The sequence below is a fragment of the Procambarus clarkii genome, chromosome 12 (assembly GCF_040958095.1).
Source record: "Procambarus clarkii isolate CNS0578487 chromosome 12, FALCON_Pclarkii_2.0, whole genome shotgun sequence".
NCBI classification, from domain to species: Eukaryota; Metazoa; Arthropoda; class Malacostraca; order Decapoda; family Cambaridae; genus Procambarus; species Procambarus clarkii.
In genome coordinates this window covers 42,736,243-42,755,548 of record NC_091161.1, presented here as the reverse complement: position 1 = coordinate 42,755,548, position 19,306 = coordinate 42,736,243, and positions in this window count along the sequence as shown.

The window sequence follows — 19,306 nt, the reverse complement described above, 5'->3', positions numbered from 1 at the left end:
CACCATAGCGAACCACTAAGCTGGTATGGTGAGTGCAGTCAATAAAAGGTGGCCACACACAGTCAGAAGACGACGCCAGAACCCTCCCCTCCCACAGCATTACTCCTCCCTCAATGGAGCACAGCGCTAAATATCACCACAATCCTGCTATTATCAGAACCCTGGTCAGTTTTATCACAGTCAGGGGTCTTCTGTAATAATATCATCGCTACATAATAGCATGAACAAGTATATAATGGCATTTTTAGGCGATGCTGTGGTCACAAGCTGAACAGCAGTGCTGTGAGCTCATGCTGCGTGCATCAGGCTTGGTAGCTCACTCAATACTGAGGCCTCTAACACTCGGGAATTTGGCCCACGATTTAAAAAAAAATGGCATCTGTTTACAGGAGCCCTGATGAAGGTGTGGTGAACCCCGTGTGTTCGCGGGCCGTTTAAATCTTGCGTAGTACTCCAAAGCATCATATGAAGCAATGCACAATTTACTGCAAGTCGGTCAAAGCATCATATGATGCGATGCGCAGCTTAAGGGTTAAAGACTAACTCTCTCAACCAGTTTAAGATAAAAACTAAGCACTACCTAATTAACTCCATGTAACCTACCTTACCCCTATAATGTCAACCCATGTCTGTTATTTTTAAACAATGCTGTTTGTCAACCAAATTATATTTTGCTGTTTTCCTGCCATGTTCCCCCCCGTTTTTATTTTTATATTTTCTCAACACATTTTATACTTTAATCTCAATTAGTATAATGTTTTAGTCTTTAGTGTTTTTCCTGCCCGAAACGCTTTGCGTAATAGTGGCTTTAGGCATTGTATGTACTAGCTCTATCTATAAATTCATCAATATCTGTATCACCCCTTGTATGTATGTACTTTACCTAAATAAACATTGGAATTTTGAATTTGAACTTGTTACTATTTGCTATTGATGTTAGTTATAGTCACTTTTTGGTGTTATTGATCTCATGTCAATTCCCCTTTCGGCTTCCGGCCTCGCATAACGCCATGAATGTTGTTATTATTGTATCATACTACTACTAATTTAAGTTCTTTATTATTCGGTCCGGGTTTTAGTTGCCTTATTTCTACCCTCCCTCTGCTTTATTTGTTATTATCGTTTTCTCTGGATCACGGCTCTGTTATTGTTTATGCTTATTTAGCATAACGGTCTTTGGCCTTTACGGTAATGAGTGCTATGCTGGCGGCATTAGTTCTCAAACTATATTATTACTTTCCCTTTCTTTACCGACTTGCCTCCCCTTTCGTGAGGCACTTTTTGCAGTCCTGCCTTTTCCTTAGTCAAAGGCATCCGTAGTCACGGGCCTAAGCTGGGCACATCAGTCATGCCCCTCGGACGGCCCTGTCCTAGGCCCCTTAGCTGGGACAGTCCGTTAAGCCCTTAGCTGGAACCCCAGTGGAGCCTTAAGCTGAATGGGCCCGCCCTGTTAGTGGGCTAACGGTCCTGCGACCTAGTACTTTGGAAGGAGTATTTGCACTTAACCTTATCCTTCTAGTGCTTATTTCTAGTATAAAGGACAATTTGAAATGTAGTCTCAAAGAGGGAATCAAAACTGAGCCACATACAGAAACTATTTGGATAGAATTGAACGAAAAAGCAAATATTATTATAATAGGAGTTATATACAGGCCACCAAATTTAGACAGAATAGAAGCAAAGCATCTATGGGATGAAATATCTAGATCATCTAGATCTAACAGTATTTATGTCATGGGTGATTTTAATTTTAGTGGAATAAACTGGTTGAACAAAACAGGGAATAATGAAGCAGATTTTCTAGAATTAATTAACGATTGCTTTCTTACACAACACATTAACCCTCAAACCGCGCATATCATATATAAATGATATCGGTGACAAAACCGAAACCGCGCACATCATTTATATATGATTTCGTGTCTAGCGCTATAATTTAAATTCCCCGCCTGGGATAGGGGCAGCTATAGTACAGCCACGACCGATAGTTGCCAGATGCCACCTAGAAAAGAAATCCAGGCCAACATTCTTGGGTGTTACAGCGTCAGTATTGAGCAAGCCACCAAGGCTGGCGCACGCAGCACGAGCTCACAGCACCGCTGTTCAGCTTGTGACCACAGCATCGCCTACAAATACCATAATATATATGATACTGCTATTATTTAGCAGTGATAGTATTACTGAAGCCCCCTGACTGTGATAAAACTGACCAGAATTCTGATAATAGCAGGATTGTGGTGATATTTAGCGCTGTGCTCCATAGAGGGAGGTGTAAGGCAGTGCGAGGGAGGGTTGTGGCGTCGTCTTCTGACTCTGTGTGGCCACCATTTATTGACTGCACTCACCATACCAGCTTAGTGGTTCGCCATGGTGAACACAAATGTAGATACTTATATATAACGTGTGTATAGAGTGTGATAACAGCGAGAGTAGGAGGTTGGGAGCCGCCATTTTGGTGAGGGAAGAGGGTCGACTGCACGTCTTGGCATGGTGTTTACTGATGGCCACTATGGTCTTTGGGCACCATACCAGCTTATTTGTTCAGGTATGGTGAATAAAACAGGTAGATACTTATATATAATATGTGTATATAGCGTAATAACACCACAAACAATATTGTTGAAAGACAAATATTAGTGCGTCTGGCCTTGAGGGCGGCCGCCAATCAGCTGACTGTGAGAGTAGCTACGTCTTTGTGGCCTTTACTCACCATACAAGCTTAGATGTACAGTTATGGTGAACAAAACATGTAAATACGTATATATAACGTCTGTGTATAGTGAATAAATACAGAAATAGTATTGTAGGAGGGAGTGAGGTGGTGTTGAGGGAGGGAGTGGCAGTGAGTGGCTCGCTGGTGTTTGGCGGTCACTCCTCGTTGCTTTTTGACTCATAAGACCAACTTAGTAGTTCGTTATGGTGTACAAAACATGCAAATACTTATATATAACCTGTGTATATAGTGTAACAACAGCAAAACTATTTGTTTATTGTTTTATGAACATAATAATTGAATCACTAATATACACACCATAATTTTGAGTACAGCGATGGTTCACACATTTTATAATATAAATATACCACAATTCACTGTATGGAATAATATTACTGCAAAAAAACTAAGAAAAAATCAGAGACATTGAAATAATTAGGTAATAATATATTTGTGGCAACTGCCGTCTGACAGCTCGGGCGGAGTAGACCTCATCTGGCGAAGGCTCTGCCAACGCCCCTTTCTTGCCACACTTCCCTACCCTATTGCGGCTAAAATATGCCACCTACGATTTTTTTGTTATTTTTTCCGTGATCAGGGAACAAAAATGAACACTTCTATAAGACGAAAGAATTTTTTGGATTTTTTTTTTTTGCGCCTGTGGGTGTGAATTCCATTTGGGCCCCTAGCGGTTTGAGGGTTAAGGAACCAACGCGGGAAAATAATATTTTAGATTTAGTGTTAACTAACAGGGAAACAAATTAAGGACATCAAAATAGGGAGTGAGCTAGGGAACAGTGATCATAAAGAAATCAGATTTAGCATTGAATGGAATAGATCTGTAGGAGAAAATTCTGTTAAAGTGCCTGATTTTCGAAAAGCTGATGTCAATAGCATAAGAATTTTTTGGGGTCAAATAGATCGGAAAGTCTTGGGTATGGGGTGTGGGCTGGTCATGGAGCTAGACGTGAACCCAGCGATAGGTGACATAAAAGGGGTTTTCGATGTGGATTCCAAATATAACTTATTTAAAAATATTCTAAGCACAGCCCAGGAATGTAGTATACCATATAAATTGAATAGATCGAATACTAATCATCCAAAGTGGATAACAAAGAATCTGAAGAACCTTAACCCTTAAAGTGCGCATCACTTCATATGAAGTGTAAATCGTTTTACCAGTCAACTGCGCTTCACTTCATATGAAGTGTATGGGTACCGCGATTTGAATGGCCCGCGGTGTAGCTGGGGGTCCCATACGCTGCCCAGGGGCTCTAGTAAACAGCGGCCATTTTGAAAAAAAATCCAGCTCACGCTCCGATGGCATGGGAGGCCTCAGTTTAGTGAGAGTCACCATGGCGAGCGCACGGTCAAACGCCTCACGAGCACGCATCACTCAGTCCCTCACCCCAGAGCAAATAGCCCACGAATTATTCTCTGAAGGTGAAGAAAGTGTGTTTGACGATTCAGACAACGATGAGGATTATACACAGTTGTCGGGAGATAGTAGCAGCAGCAGTGAAAGTGAAAATGACCGCCATGCCATGGCGAGGCCTATACGCTCTCCCATGCCTCCTCGCCCATTTTCTACCCCAATTCTACCACAACCTCACAGTTCCTGTGGATATTTTCTGTTTGAGGGTGACGAGTCAGAGGGAGGTGACTCCTTTTCTGGGTTTAGTGACTCAGATCAAAGTTTTATTGAGCCTGTGGCTGGTACCAGTGGTGTAACTGGGCGAGAAATTGTCGCGTCAGCAGCATCTCGCCCAGCCAAGCGCCACCGCATGGCACCACATGAGGGACCAAGACCCTCGTGTTCACGTGCATCCACCTCACGTGCATCCACCTCACGTGCATCCACCTCACGTGCATCCACCTCACGTGCATCCACCTCAAGTGCATCCACCTCACGTGCATCCACCTCACGTGCACCCACCTCACGTGCACCCACCTCACGTGCACGTAGCCGCCGTGCTTCTCGCAGACGGTATTCAGCTCCTGGTCGCCGGTATGCATCGCTTCCTCGCCGTCTTTCCTCTGCATCTCGCAGGACGCCTGGTGTACTTGAGTGGAGTGATGGTGACGATTTTATTCCTAATATTCCTCACTTTGACGATAAAGATGTAGGGATTACAAACCTTTTCCCTAATCAAGGTGAGGACATGGCTGAGATGGAATATTTTACAGCATTCTATGATGAACCACTCATGGAATACATTGTACACCAACGAACCTGCATGCTGCTTACCTGATTGAGAGGGAAATCACAGAATTTTCACGACTGCAGCGTTGGAAAAATACCACAGTGGCGGAAATGTATGTGTTTTTGGCACTCTGTTTGTTGATGAAGCACTGTCACAAACATGCAATAAATGACTATTGGAGCAAGGACAAGACAATACCAACACCTTTATTCGGGAAATATATGTCACGAGACAGGTTTCAGATACTCCTCAGGTGTCTACATTTTGGAAGTGTTCAGGACCGAACACCTGATGATAGACTGTGGCGAGTGAGGCACTACATGAACGATGTTATTGGAAAATTCAGAGATTTTTACGTACCAGCACAGAAGCTGGTGGTTGATGAATCTCTCATACTTTTCAAGGGACGTGTTCCATTCAAACAGTACATTCCCTCAAAACGAAACCGATTTGGCCTGAAATTTTTTGTTCTTTGTGATTGTGAGACAGGATACGTGTTACACATGATTCTGTACTCGGCTAGTGATGTAGACATTCCCGGTAACGACGAACATGGATTCTCGGGGAGTGTAGTGAAGACCATCATGGCTCCGTGGATGAACAAGGGACACATTTTATACACAGATAATTACTATACAAGTCCCTTGCTAGCTCGGTTCTTGCTAGAAAATAGAACCGGATTGGTTGGTACAGTAAAGCCACAACGAAGGGAAATGCCTGTGTTTGACAACGACATTGCAGTTGGTGAGTGTCAGAGAAGGAAAAGTGATAACATTCTGTCAGTTCGGTGGAAAGACAAAAGAGAGGTGAACTTGTTGACAACAATTCATGATGGAACAATGGTGAACAGTGGGAAAGTGAGCCATAAAACAAACGCACCACTATATAAGCCAGACTGTGTTTTAGACTATAATATCAACATGCGGTTGATTGATAAATCAGACATGATGATTGGCACTGCAGAGTGTGTGCGGAAGACATGTAGGTGGACGAAAAAAGTGTTCTTCCATCTTGTGGACATGAGCATGCTGAACTGTTTCAACATGTACCTTGTGAGAACTGGACGTAAGCCCACTTTCCGTGACTTTGTATTTGATGCTGCAATACAGTTATTAGGAAAGTTTGCAAAAGATGTCCCAGGTATTCAGCGGCCCATCATAAACCCACTGTTGCAGCATGCTGGTACTCCACGCCTCGCTCACACTGAAGGCTTCCTAGCACACAAACTTAAGTATTTGCCACCTGGTGTGAAGCGTGCAATAGCCCAACGTGATTGCTTGGTGTGTAAAACAACGACACGTAGAGACAAGAAACGGAAGCTTGTGCAAACATGGTGTGAAACGTGTGGTATCCCATTATGTGCTGTCGACTGCTTCAATGACTACCACAGTCTAGAAATCTTCTAAGTGTGCTTCAAAGTGTGTATAGCGTGTGCGAGTGTGTAAATATGTAAACATATAAGCAGAACATATAATATAATAGACTGTAATGACATATTATATTGCCGTAATTGAAAACATTTGTGTGCGCCTGTGTATACTCAAATATGCAACAATTATTGATACAAAATATGTTCAAACAGTATTTGAAACACAATTAGTGAAAAAAAATTAGATAAAATGCGCTTAGACATTGTAAATAAATAGCGCGAAAATATATTTGTGGCAACTCTGGCTGTTTGAGGACCGCGCGCAACATCTCCCGGGCGTGTACTGCATGAGCGACCATGCAGATTGTGACATCATCGCAGAGCTTCTCGGCTCTATTGCAACAAAAGTAAGTACAATAGAATTTTTTTTTTATTTTTCCCGTGATCAGTGAACAGAACTTAACAGATTAGCAAAAAAAAAAAATTTTTTTTTTTTTCAAAATGACATGCGCCTGTGTGGATAGCAGGATATTAGACCCCGAGCATGTTAAGGGTTAATAGGTAAAAGGAGAGCGTGGTACAAAAGGATTAAGAATGGGGAAGTCAGTTTAGAACAGGAATTCGTACAACTGGTTAGAAATACTAAAAAAGAGATAAGGAAAGTAAAAAGAAACTATGAAGTTCGCATAGCAAAGCAAGCGAAGACAAATCCTAAAGGGTTTTCCAATTATACCGGACAAAGATTAAGGAAAGGATAGGTCCATTAAAAACTGAGACAGGTCAAATAACAGATAGTGATAAAGAGATGAGTAGTATTTTAATAAATATTTTATATCTGTATTTACTAAAGAGGAACTTAACAATATGCCTTCAGCCAAACAAGTCTATCTGGGTGGTGACGAGGACAGGTTGACTAGTTTAGCAGTTACCAGGGAGGATGTAATTAAACAAATAGTAAAACTCAAACCAAACAAATCCCCAGGGCTGGATAAAGTGTTTGCCAGGGTGCTTAAAGAATGCAAAGAGGAGTTTTGCGACCCACTGTCTACCATATTTAATAAATCAAGTCAGGCAGAGTGCCAGAGTTATGGAAAGTTGCTAATATGATACCAGTTTTTAAGAAAGGAGATAGATCACTTGCGTCAAACTATCGCCCAATTAGCCTAACGTCTATTGTGGGAAAGTTACTCGAATCGATAATTGCAAATAAAATTCGTCTTCATCTTTAAAAACATAAATTAATAATTGAGTTGCAACACGGTTTTATAAATGACCGTTCATGTTTAACAAATTTATTATCTTTTTATTCTAGCATAGTTGAGGCAGTTGATAGTGGTAAGGATTGTGATGATGTGTACCTTGACTTTAGCAAAGCTTTTGATACAGTGCCACATGAAAGACTGATTAAAAAGATAAAGGTTCATGGTATTGGAGGTGCTATATTAAAATGGATTAGGGCATGGCTATACCAAAGGAAACAGAGTTAGTATAAATGGAATCAAGTCAGAGTAGGAAAATGTTGTAAGTGGAGTGCCTCAAGGCTCTGTCCTGGGACCTCTGTTGTTTATAATTAATATAAATGATTTAGATTCAGGATTGAGTAGCAACATTTGCAAATTTACCGATGATACAAAAATCGGTAGGGAAATTAATACGGAAGACGACTCACTATCACTTCAAGTTGGTGTAAATAGGGTTTTGAAATGGTCAAAGGATTGGCAGATGCAGTTTAATGCTCATAAATGTAAAGCTTTGAGGCTCGGTAATGATGATAAGAGTTACAAGATACGAGCTAGATGGTGTTGAGATTGCGAAGTCGGATTGCAAAAGGGATCTGGGAGTTATGATTAGTAAGAATTTAAAACAAAAGGACCAATGCATGAATGTTCGTAATAAAGCAAATAGGACACTGGGACTTATTAATCGAAGCGTTAGTAACAAGACACCTGGTGTGGTTCTTCAGCTATATCTAGCTCTGGTTAGGCCCTATTTAGATTATGCAGTTCAGTTTTGGTTGCCGTACTATAGAATGGATATAAATTCACTTGAACGTGTCAAGCGTAGAATGACTAAGTTAATTCCCCAAATTAGAAATCTTTCATATGAAGAAAGATTAACAAAGCTTAAGCTGCATTCACTGGAAAGGCGAAGAGTTAGGGGTGACATGATAGAGGTTTACAAGTGGATGAATGGACATAACAAAGATGATATTAATAGGGTATTAAAAGTATCAACACAAGAGAGAACACGAAACAATGGGTATAAATTGGCTAAGTTTAGATTTAGGAGACTTGGGTAAATACTGGTTCAGTAACAGGGTTGTTATTTGTGGAACCAATTGCCACGTAAAGTGGTGAAGGTGGGGTCCCTCGATTGTTTCAAGCATGGGTTGGACATGTTTATGAGTGGGATTAGGTGGTTATAAATAGGAGCTGCCTCGTATGGGCCAATCGGCCTTCTGTAGTTACCTTTGTTCTTATGTCTCTCTTTTACACTCTTCTTAGTGGAACCTTCACGTTATATTTGTAATGTACTATTTATTGCTTATAAATTGTAATCCTGCTCTCTAGTTATTATCCAATCCTATCTTTGCACTTTGACTGTTTCAGTTCGACTCTACATAGTATCCGCATTTTTCCCCGTGGCTTATTGTCGTTATTTATTATGTACTAAATTATTGTAAATTTATATCATCACAGTCACAGTCCAGTATTTATTATTTTTTATATTGAGTTGAACTATTATACGGCATTGGCTTCCCAGCTCCTGAGTTTTGCATTATTTGGTAATAAACTTTGTGAGTCCATAGTATTGGATTATTACGTATTTTCATGTATTAAATTGTCTATTTTAAAAAATCCTAATCTGTGGCCCATTGTCTTTATCTTTGTTATGTTACGTAGGAGGACTGACACTGGAAAAACCTATTCAATAACCACTGAAGCTCACCTTAATTCTTTCCTGAGTGACTGTGGGAGAGCTGCTGTATAGCCAGAATTCAAATTATAATCTCATTTAACTGCCATTGTGTACTTTAGCTCTGCCTTTCCTTTCAAAAGGTTTTAACTTTATTAAAAAAAAAACATCGTTGAATGTAATGAAACGCCATTTTCTGGGTGAGTCCCGGAGGCTCCCCGGAGCTATCCAGGCTGAATGGATATGTATAACTTTCTGGCATCAGTCAAAGTGCTAGGAGTTCTTGCCTACCGGGGACCACGAGCCAGAACCTGGCCCCCTCAGAGAGGCACGAGGAGCAATGGCCTATAGAAACCCCCTTGTGATTGGGTGCATTCTATGTCTGCCATCGACTAGGACAGGCACCCAGAAAGGTAGGCGCCCCAAAACAAACCCCAATTCTGGTGAAATTATTGCTACCAAAAGCCGAACGAGTGGACAGAACTCCCCAAACAAAATTATCAAACTAGCATGACGTCATCATGTCGCCGCGTCACTGTCTGCGCAACCCCCCCCCCTCCCCGAGAGGGGGAAGGGGGAGCCCCAGACACTCCACGCCGGTGATCCAACTGGCAGTTCTTAGGCTGGATGTCAAAATACGCGAAAAACGCCGCCGACTGGAAGGAGGGAGGGATGCTGGGGGGCCTCCGGGACTCACCCAGAAAATGGCGTTTCATTACATTCAATGCTGGTTTTCTGGGAGGAGCCCCGTCGGCTCCCCGGAGCTACCTCACCAAAGATAAGTAAAACAGGGAAGGAACCGGGAGGCGGATACCACACGTCCTAACTGACCAATCAAAACCATTGACAAAACAAAGACCAAAACGAGAAGAAAAAGACCACCCAGGTCAACGACCAGGATGGCCCCAAAACTCAAGAGCAGGCCAGAGGGGAACAACGCCCAGGACAGCAAGTGGAATAGAGCAGAAGGAACCACAACACTGAACGCAAGCAGGAGCGGCTCTGCCAGCACCACCCAACATGAGGTGACAGGACAATTCCAGATAACGGTCCCAGAACAACCCCAAAGGGAAGACAAGCCAACCCTATCAAAGACCGAAGGACCCTTCGCAGTGATAGGAAAACCACACGCCGCCCCCGAGACGAAACATGCAGGTGGGAGACCAATAACGACACAAACCTGTGCCGACACAAACGAGGAGAAACGAACAGCACGATCGAAAGCGCAAACGCGAATCTAAAACAGCGCAACCCAAAGGAGCAAGAGAACCAGCTCCAGCAGGGAAGAATGAGACACGCATCCCCGAGGCATCCAAGAGGAGAACTACCGAGGACGAGAACCGCAGGAAAGCAAACACACCAGGTCCGGAAAAGGAACAAAGAAAAACCGAAACCAGGACCGGAACCCAGCAAACCTGGTACCAAGAAAAGGAACCAGGAAGGCAGGTGTTGGAAATTTCCAACACTAAATACAACACTGTTGTATTATCATTAATTATTACTAAATCCATTAATCACTGTAGTAATTAAAATTAACCAAACGTAGAGTTCACATGTACTAATAATTACATCTGTACAATAAGGCTAGAATTCTTACGTCACCAGACGCCAGTATTGCGTCAGATTACATTATAATAAACACAACTATATCCAGTGTGTCTGAGAATTGAATTTGATTCTCTATAAAACAACGGTGTTCTGTGTGATAATTATTTACAGATAAACTGATCCCCAACTAATGCCAAATAGAGCGTTTATAGTTATAACTGTTATCTGGTAATAAATTTAACGTCACGCGTGAATGCCCTGGAGAGACTTTAATTCATCTCCATTGCTCGTTTACCATCATAAAACGGGCAAATAATAATATGTATTTAACTCCTCTGAATAATAAACCCGTCCTTATCCGAGCATTTCAATCACAACTGCGAGAAATGATAATATTCGTAGTAAATAATTTGTGTATCAAACGCGGGACGCGGAGCGGGGCAGAGGAGACGCTAGTACACGAGGTGACGCGCTCAGAGAGAGACGCCATTACCCAAGCCACCAGGGTAGACGCCATCAAGAGCTCCAGAGGAAAGTCGCCACTGTGAGGTGTGAAGAACCTTTGCAGACAACAACTTAGCTGGTGTCAGTGTCACTTACACATCGTGTTGAATTGTCAAGAGATTTAATTTGACATTCAGCCAGGAACCTGTTAAATTTGGTTCAGTGTAGCCAAACGTGACCGGCCAGTGAAGCGCGTCAACATCTAGGCTAGGCTCGCCAACACGTGTTCGTTACAACAACGCCTGACCCTAGGACGCGAACTTCGGCAAGCCTTAACTTACACAGTGCCCTATTAGCTAAGTACCTTTATTCCCATTTGATGCATCATCTAGGAGGGGGTTATAGCTGGGTAGCTTGTCGTTATGCAGAGCGACTATAAAAAACCACAGGTTATTATTTACCTTCATTATTTAACTTAATTTTCTTGAACATAGATGTCTAGCAGCTTAATCTGTTGCTACTGAATATAATTTGATTTACAGCGTGTGTGAAGAATTCCACGAGCTGTCATTTCCCGTGTTAATCATCTCCCAGTGTTCCATGATGAGTCCAGGAGATTCCGAGATGAGTCGTGACCGACTTCTTGGAAATCGTCTTCAAGCTAAGACCCTTTCCGTATTCCTTAAATTCCATTACCTGTAGTATTATTCATGCAGAGCACTGTTTCTTTGGATTGACATGTGTTTATTATAATTATTAATTTCTCATGTTATAATCTATGTTCTTATTGGTGATAAATATAATGATTCTATAATTGGTCATAGGATTAGATTATTGCATTATGGACTGGTGCACGAACCACACTAGTTCCTGGACATATATGAAGTTCCAGTAATAACCCCCCAATGTAGGTCTTTGAGGCTTTGATTCAATTAATTATACAGCCCATTAATTATATAAGTGATCATATTCTCTAGTATTTTATCCATAGTTACTGGTTCATCTAGGAATTATCTAATGATCATATTCTTAGTTTCCCTTTACTATAAAAGCGGGTGGTCCTTCGTAATAGAATTTCATTACATTAATATTTAAATAAAGAGAGTCAAGCCCCAAATGTCCCACAGCAGGAGCGGCAGACTGAAAAGTCCATCCCCCCCCCCCCCCACAGACAGCGCAACCCAAAGCCTGCAGAAAACCACACAGAAATCGCAGGAACTCGGTACCAAAACGGAACACCGGAGAAGTCCAAAAGCAGGACGTGGAACATGGACAGAGGTCCACTGGAGCACCAAACAGGATAATCAAGTCGTACTGACCCAGATACACAAAAAACCAGCGTTGAATGTAATGAAACGCCATTTTCTGGGTGAGTCCCGGAGGCTCCCCGGAGCTATCCCAGGCTGATATGCTAATGTCAGACTTTGGCATCAGTCATGTGTATGGAGTTCTTAGGCCTACCGGGGACCACGGCCAGAACCGGGCCCCCTCATCGAACCAGCCACGTGACGTACCGGCCCGATCTGCTGAAAGAGGCGGAGCCGCGGGAAAACCCTCGGGTTCGGACACCGAGCAACCAGCGCCTGAAACCAAGGCTGGGCCGGCCACCAAGGGGCCAGAAGGACAACTCTCCCCTGGTAAGTCTCCAAGCGAGTCAGGACCTGGAGCAACAGCCAAAACGGGGGAAAGAGGTACAGGAACCCCCACCTCGGCCAGTCTAGCCGAAAGGCATCGACCCCGACGGCCTCGCGATTGGGGAAGGCGCCGCATAAACGGGAAGACGCCCACTTCGGGGCGCCCGAACGTCTGGCAAAGCCAATGGAAGGACTCGTCGTCGACCGTCCACTCCATGGAGAGGGGAACGAAGCGAGACAGGGTGTCGGCCAAGACGTTGGACACGCCCCGTACGTGAACCGCCAGGAGAGCCAAACCCCGAGAACTCAGCAGACGAGTCACCCGAAGCGACCAACCCCAAAGAGACAAGGACCGCATCGAACCCCCGCGTTCAGGCAATGAACCACCGGAGAGCAGTCCGAATGGAGCCGAATCGTCGATCCGCGGGCCACCTGAACCCTCCCCAGAGCAAACCACACTGCCGCGAACTCCCACACCGTGCTGTGAGCTCGACGGAAGGACGGATCCCAACCCCTGGCCGGCCTGGTGAGCACTGGTCACAAAACCCCAGCCGAGAGACGACGCATCCGTGTACACATCGAGCGAGGGCTCGGGTAGGCGCCAAGGCACTGAACCCCTAAAAACCCAAAGAGGAAGCCGGTGACACAGCAACCGACGCAAGGCCCCCGGGGGTCGAACTCTGCGATCGCGAGAGAGGCGGAAGGGGGAACCCCGAAGGAACCAGAACAGCCGTCGAAGCCAAACCCGACCCGGCGGGTAGACCACCATCGCGAAGTTCAGGCTCCCGCACAGCCCCTCGAGCAACCACCGGGTGACCCGAGGGCCCTCCAGAAACAGACGAAGGCGGGACCGCAGCCGTAGGAGAGACTCCGGAGGGAGAGACAAGGAGGCGGTTCGAGAGTCCCAAACGAGACCCAGCCAAGTCCGAACCTGAGAGGGAACCAGATGGGACTTCCTCCAGTTCACCAAGAACCCGAACCCGGCGAGCTGGGAAAGAACCAAATCCCTGGCTAGCAAGCAAGCTGATGGCTAGGAGCCCAAACCAGCCAGTCGTCGAGGTAGGCCAACACGCGAACACCTAGGAGACGCAAACGAGCCACCACAACCCGTGTAAGGCGCGTGAACACGCGAGGTGCCAGGTTCAACCCGAACGGGAGACAACGAAAGCGGTAACTCAGACGCCCCACAACAAAACCGAGCCAGTCCCTGAACGCGGATGAATCGGGACATGCCAATAAGCGTCCCGGAGGTCCAGGGACACCATCCAAGCTCCCGGCTCCAGAGGAGCCGAACCCGAGACAGTGTAGTCATCCGAAAGGAGGGGCAATGAACCCAGGGGTTCAGACGGGACAAGTCCAGAATGAACCGCAGGTCCGCGCAGTCCCGTTTCGGAACCGGAAACAGACGGGAAACCCATCTGAGGGACGACGTCGTTTCGACGACGCCCAAGCGTACCCACTCCAAGACGACTCGACAGAGCAAAGGGGAAGAAACCTGCTCTGCCAGCCCCGACCCCCAAAGGGGGGAGGGGCCACCCAACGCCACCGCAGGCCGCGAGACACGACCCGAAAGGCCCACGAATCATGGGACCAGGCGCGGGCGAACAGTGCAAGTCGCCCCCCCATCGCCCCGTCAAGGGGGCAAACCGCGAAAGGGCCGGCGACCCCTACAAGACCCAGAACCCCGCACAGCGCGAACACCGCGCCGACCAGACGAGGGAGGGTCCGCAGGAGGAGCCAACCCCGAACCTGACACCAGAGGCCTACCACGACGAGAGGAACCCCGAGCCCTGGCACGACCTTTTCGGGAAGACCCACCCCGGGACCCCCGGAAAACCAACAAGTCCGACATCGGACGACAAGCCGCCGACGCAGCCTGAATAAACTGCGCCACGGCCGACTCCGCAAACAGGAGAGGACAAAAAGGTGAAGAACGCCTAAGAGCCAGAGCCCAAGCAGATTCCACGGAGGAACCCAGCACCGCCTGCCGACACGCGAGACTGTTAGCATAAAACAGGGAAACCGCATCCCGCAAAATCGGCGTGAACAGCTTCAACAAGGCAGCCGACGAACGCGCAGCCGAGGACAAGGTGCCGGACCCCGGGACGGACCCAAGCGTCCCCACATCCTCCATGAGCCAATCCGAAGACAGCTCCAGGAGGGAAAAGAACCGCAAGGCCGAACTCAAGAGCCCCGGGCACGCAAGTCCTCCGCAACGAGCGCCGCCGAAAGGGAGGGAACCTGCACATGGAGCTGAATAACGCCCACATCGTGGGGAAGGGCAGGGGCAAACAAGCACTCATTCAAGTACTCAAGTTCGCCCCCCAGGAAAACCTGAAGCACCGTGGAAGCTTCCCGCCACTCCAGCGTGCGGGAACGACAGAAGGAATGCCAGGAATCCGGACCAACAAGGGGCAGTCTGCTAGCCAGGACGACTCCGGAACCTCGTAACGGAGCCAGAAAGGGAACGAAGTCCCTAACCTGAACGTGGACGGATCCATTTCCGAGGAATAATCCGGGTCACGCAGGAGGTAAGCTGCAAAGGCCGCTCGCACCACACCAGGTTGGATGCGATAAGCCGAAAACCTCCGGAAGGACGGAACCGACGTACCCGGGGAACATGGAACCGAACCCGGGAAGGGGCCGACACCAAATCCAACTCGTACGCAGAGGGGGGAAAAGAAAACCCCACTCCCTGTAACAATAAGCCCCGCTCAGTGGGAAGAAAAACCCAGGCGGGGTCCAGCGGGGCCCAAGGCCCCCAAGTCAGCCCCTCCCCAGCCTCGAGGTCCTTCACCACAGGACCCGAGGCCGAGTCCTCTCCCCAAGCCCCGACCCCACAAGACAAGGACGGAGCAGCCGGAAAAGCTGGAGGAAGGGGGGCCCACCGGTCAGAACCTGAAGCTTCGGCCGGGACAAAGACACGAATGCCTCTGCCGCCCCCCCCCCGGAAGGGGCACCCCCCGAAGCTGCCCAGTCTCAAGATCAAGTAACCCCTGCTCCGACCCCGAAACCCTCAGACGCTTCGGGGCCGGAAGCAGGGGCGGGGGACCAGAACGAACAGAAGGGGAAGGACGAGGAGGTGCGGACTGAACCAGGATCGAAGCGACCCCCACCCCCAAGTCCGGGTCTCGAAAAGCAAAGCGGGCAGCCCCGGGGCATCCGGGGAAGCAACCAACCGAAGCGTTGCAACAGACAAACCTAACTGCAACGCACGCGCCGCCTGTACCCGAATAGAATCATCAGGGGATTGGGTAAATTGAGTCACAAGCAAGCAGCAACACTCACAGGACTCAGGGTTGAAAGTATCACCGACCCAACAGGCAGCGTGGCAGAGGCAAAAACAATGAGGGTCACCCTGAGACAAGGGGGCCGAGCAACCCTCAAACTCACACAGCGAGTGGGGACTCCGGGGTCACATCCATCGGACCCACGCGCCCCCTAGGGGATTCCCAGGGTCCCGAGCGTTTACTTTAAGAGGACTCGCGCTCAGGTAGTCCCAGGCAGGGTGCTGCAAACCGGCACCCAAAACTACCAAGCAAACTTCTAAAGCTGAACCCCAGGGACGTGTACACTCACGGGGACCTAGCAGGGGGCGCCACCTAGGAGAACAGTGGAAGGGCAAAAACAAACTGAATGACAGAACCCCCCACCAGGCAAAAACAAAAAGAAAAACAAAACCCCGCAAGAGGACAGCGAACCCCAAGGAACAGAGCCGGCCGCGATGTCGGGAAATACAAGCTGAGCAGCACCCTGCGCCCCTACCAGTGCAAACTGCCTCTTACCTGCCGGTAACAAGGGAGAACAGAACACCCAAGAGCCCAACAGGCGGCCGAAAAACCGAAAGGTAAACCGGACCAGCAGAGGCAGACCCCGAGGAGCCTGTGGAAGGTGGCCCCAAGCCCCAAGGGCAGTACTTACAGGGCACCTAGGGAAGGCAGCCCTAGGCGCATGCAGCCCGAGTACTGAAGATAACTCCTGGCTCTCGCACCCACAAAACCAACACCACATGCAAAGCACAGCAGTAGCGACACCGGAGCCAGAGCACACGACCATCGCCTATAGCATTAGCCTCAAGAACTGAGGTGTGGGTAGCCGGCGCGGGGGGTCTGGGGCTCCCCCTTCCCCCTCCCGGGGAGGGGGGAGCTGCGCAGACAGCGGCGCGGCGGTGTGTGTCGTCACACTAGTTTGCTTGTTTTCGGTTGGGGAGTTCTATCCACTAGTTCGGTTTTTGGTAGCAATTTTAACCAGAATAGGGGTTCGTTTTGAGGCACTTACCTTTCTGGGTGCCTGTTCCGGTCGATGGCATACATAGAATGGTTCCAACCACACGGGGGCTTCTATAGGCCATTGCTCCCCTTGCCTCTCTGAGGGGGCCCGTTCTGGCCGTGGTCCCCGGTAAACCTAAGAACTCCATACACATGACTGATGCCAAAGTCTGACATTAGCATATCAGCCTGGGATAGCTCCGGGGCCGACAGGGCTCCCCCTAGAAAAGTGTAGCATGGGGGGAGGAAAAACGAAAATAGGTAAGGAAAACCACGAATATGGCCCAAGGAGCGGCCGGAAGTAACGCACACGACCAACCACAAAATGTGTAGAGGAGCGCGTACATACCTGAGGGACCTCACGGACAGCAGGGTGCAGTCAGGCACCGAAGATAGGCAAGGAAGTGTCCAGACAGGGAAAAGACCCAAGGGTCTACAACGAAAACAAAAGCACCGAAATGCGGGGCAGAGCCCCACAGGACAACAAAGAACAAAAGATGGACAAAAGGCACTAAAGACACATGCAAGGTGACCAAATACCACACCAAACACCCCAGTCAGGAGCCATCGACGCAATCCCGCCAAGCGGGGAAGAGTAAACAAGGATGGAACAGTGAACAAGGGTGGCGGAGTGAGTAGAGTATCCCAAGAAGATACTTGCTCCAAATGCATGAGCCTAACTAGAGAAGCAAAGCTCTACAAAGTACCAACGATGGAACTCAAACCGTTCCGTACGTCGAACGAAAAGTCCTGCCAACCAGTGGAGAACTGAGGCGGCGCCCAAGCATATAACCAGCAGAGTAGCGAATAATAACTAGTCTACCGAACAGACATGCGAGACACCGTACCGACACTCAGTGCGCCCAACCTGCACCATTACCCGCCAATTATCACCCGCAACTACTGTATACGCAACAAAAGATAAGCAGTTCCTTAGGATTTGTGGTTATTGACCAATCTCCACGAAACAATAGAAACTGGGATAATGGCACACGCCACCCTTGCGGCACATTGTGGGCACGAAACAATGGGCATAAAAGGGATAAGTGCAGAATCAGGAAAGACTGGAGGAACGACCGGCACGGTAACAGGCCCGGCGATGAGCTGAACCAATTACAACGTAACGTGGAGGTGGGGCCCCACGATTGGTGCAAGGGCGGGTTGGACACGTATGTGAGTGGGAGTGGATGGTAAGAAACAGTAGCAGCCTCGCATGGGCCAAGAGGACCTCCGCAGGTCCACTGTATTTATGTCCGTATGCAGGTACGCACAAGGTGACACAGGAGGTAGTAAGCACCCAAAGGAGCCACAGACACTAAAAAGAACCTGATTAATGGCAGAGGGAGAGGAAGCGAAAAGCACCAAAAAGCCATGTGGAGGAGGGAGACGCCACCCACAGGAGCAAACGTGAAGAAGGCCGAAGAGCGAGAGCTCAACCCCGCAAGCACTACTAGGCAAGCACCCCACCAAAAGTGAGAACCAGAACTAGGCCGACAGAAGCGCCAGACAAGACAACCTCACCTGCAGAGCAGACACACGACCATGCCACAACATAGGCGAGCCAAGTAACATACCAGGAGCAGCGCTAAAGGTGTGCCCGAAAGTCATGCAGACGCGAGGCAGTAGGCATAGTGTGTATCGTTATCTGAATAAAATGCGAGGTCGAAGGAGAAATAAGGCCAAAGGTACGTGCGCTGCAGAAGACGAAGCAGTACAGAGGGAGAACAAAGTGACACCCCCAGATATAAATCCAAAACACCCTCAGCATCCAGAGGGCCACGACTGGAGAAAGAAACGAGCAAGAAGCGGTAGAAAAACCACGAGAAACGGCGCGAACACACGAGCATACCGCCCGCAAACAAAATGCACACCGCAGCCCCAGAACACGAGGTATGAAACGCACCACCCATCCACTGGGAGGCGTGGCTCGTACACCAGGCAGACACACAAATCGTACACACAACGTACAAACACCAGGAAGGCGTGCAGAATGAAGACAAAGAACGCCGAAACTGGAAGTAGAGACGACGCGAAATCAAAACAAGGCGAAAACGAAGCAAAAGAAAACAGATGATGGAAGGGAACCAACAAGGCCGACAAAAGACCCGATGGAAACCACATCGAAAATCAACAGACGTTCCAATAATATTGGAAGGTACGAAAAGACTCGCTAACCAACGAGAACGTTTTGCCCGAAACGCTTTGCGTAA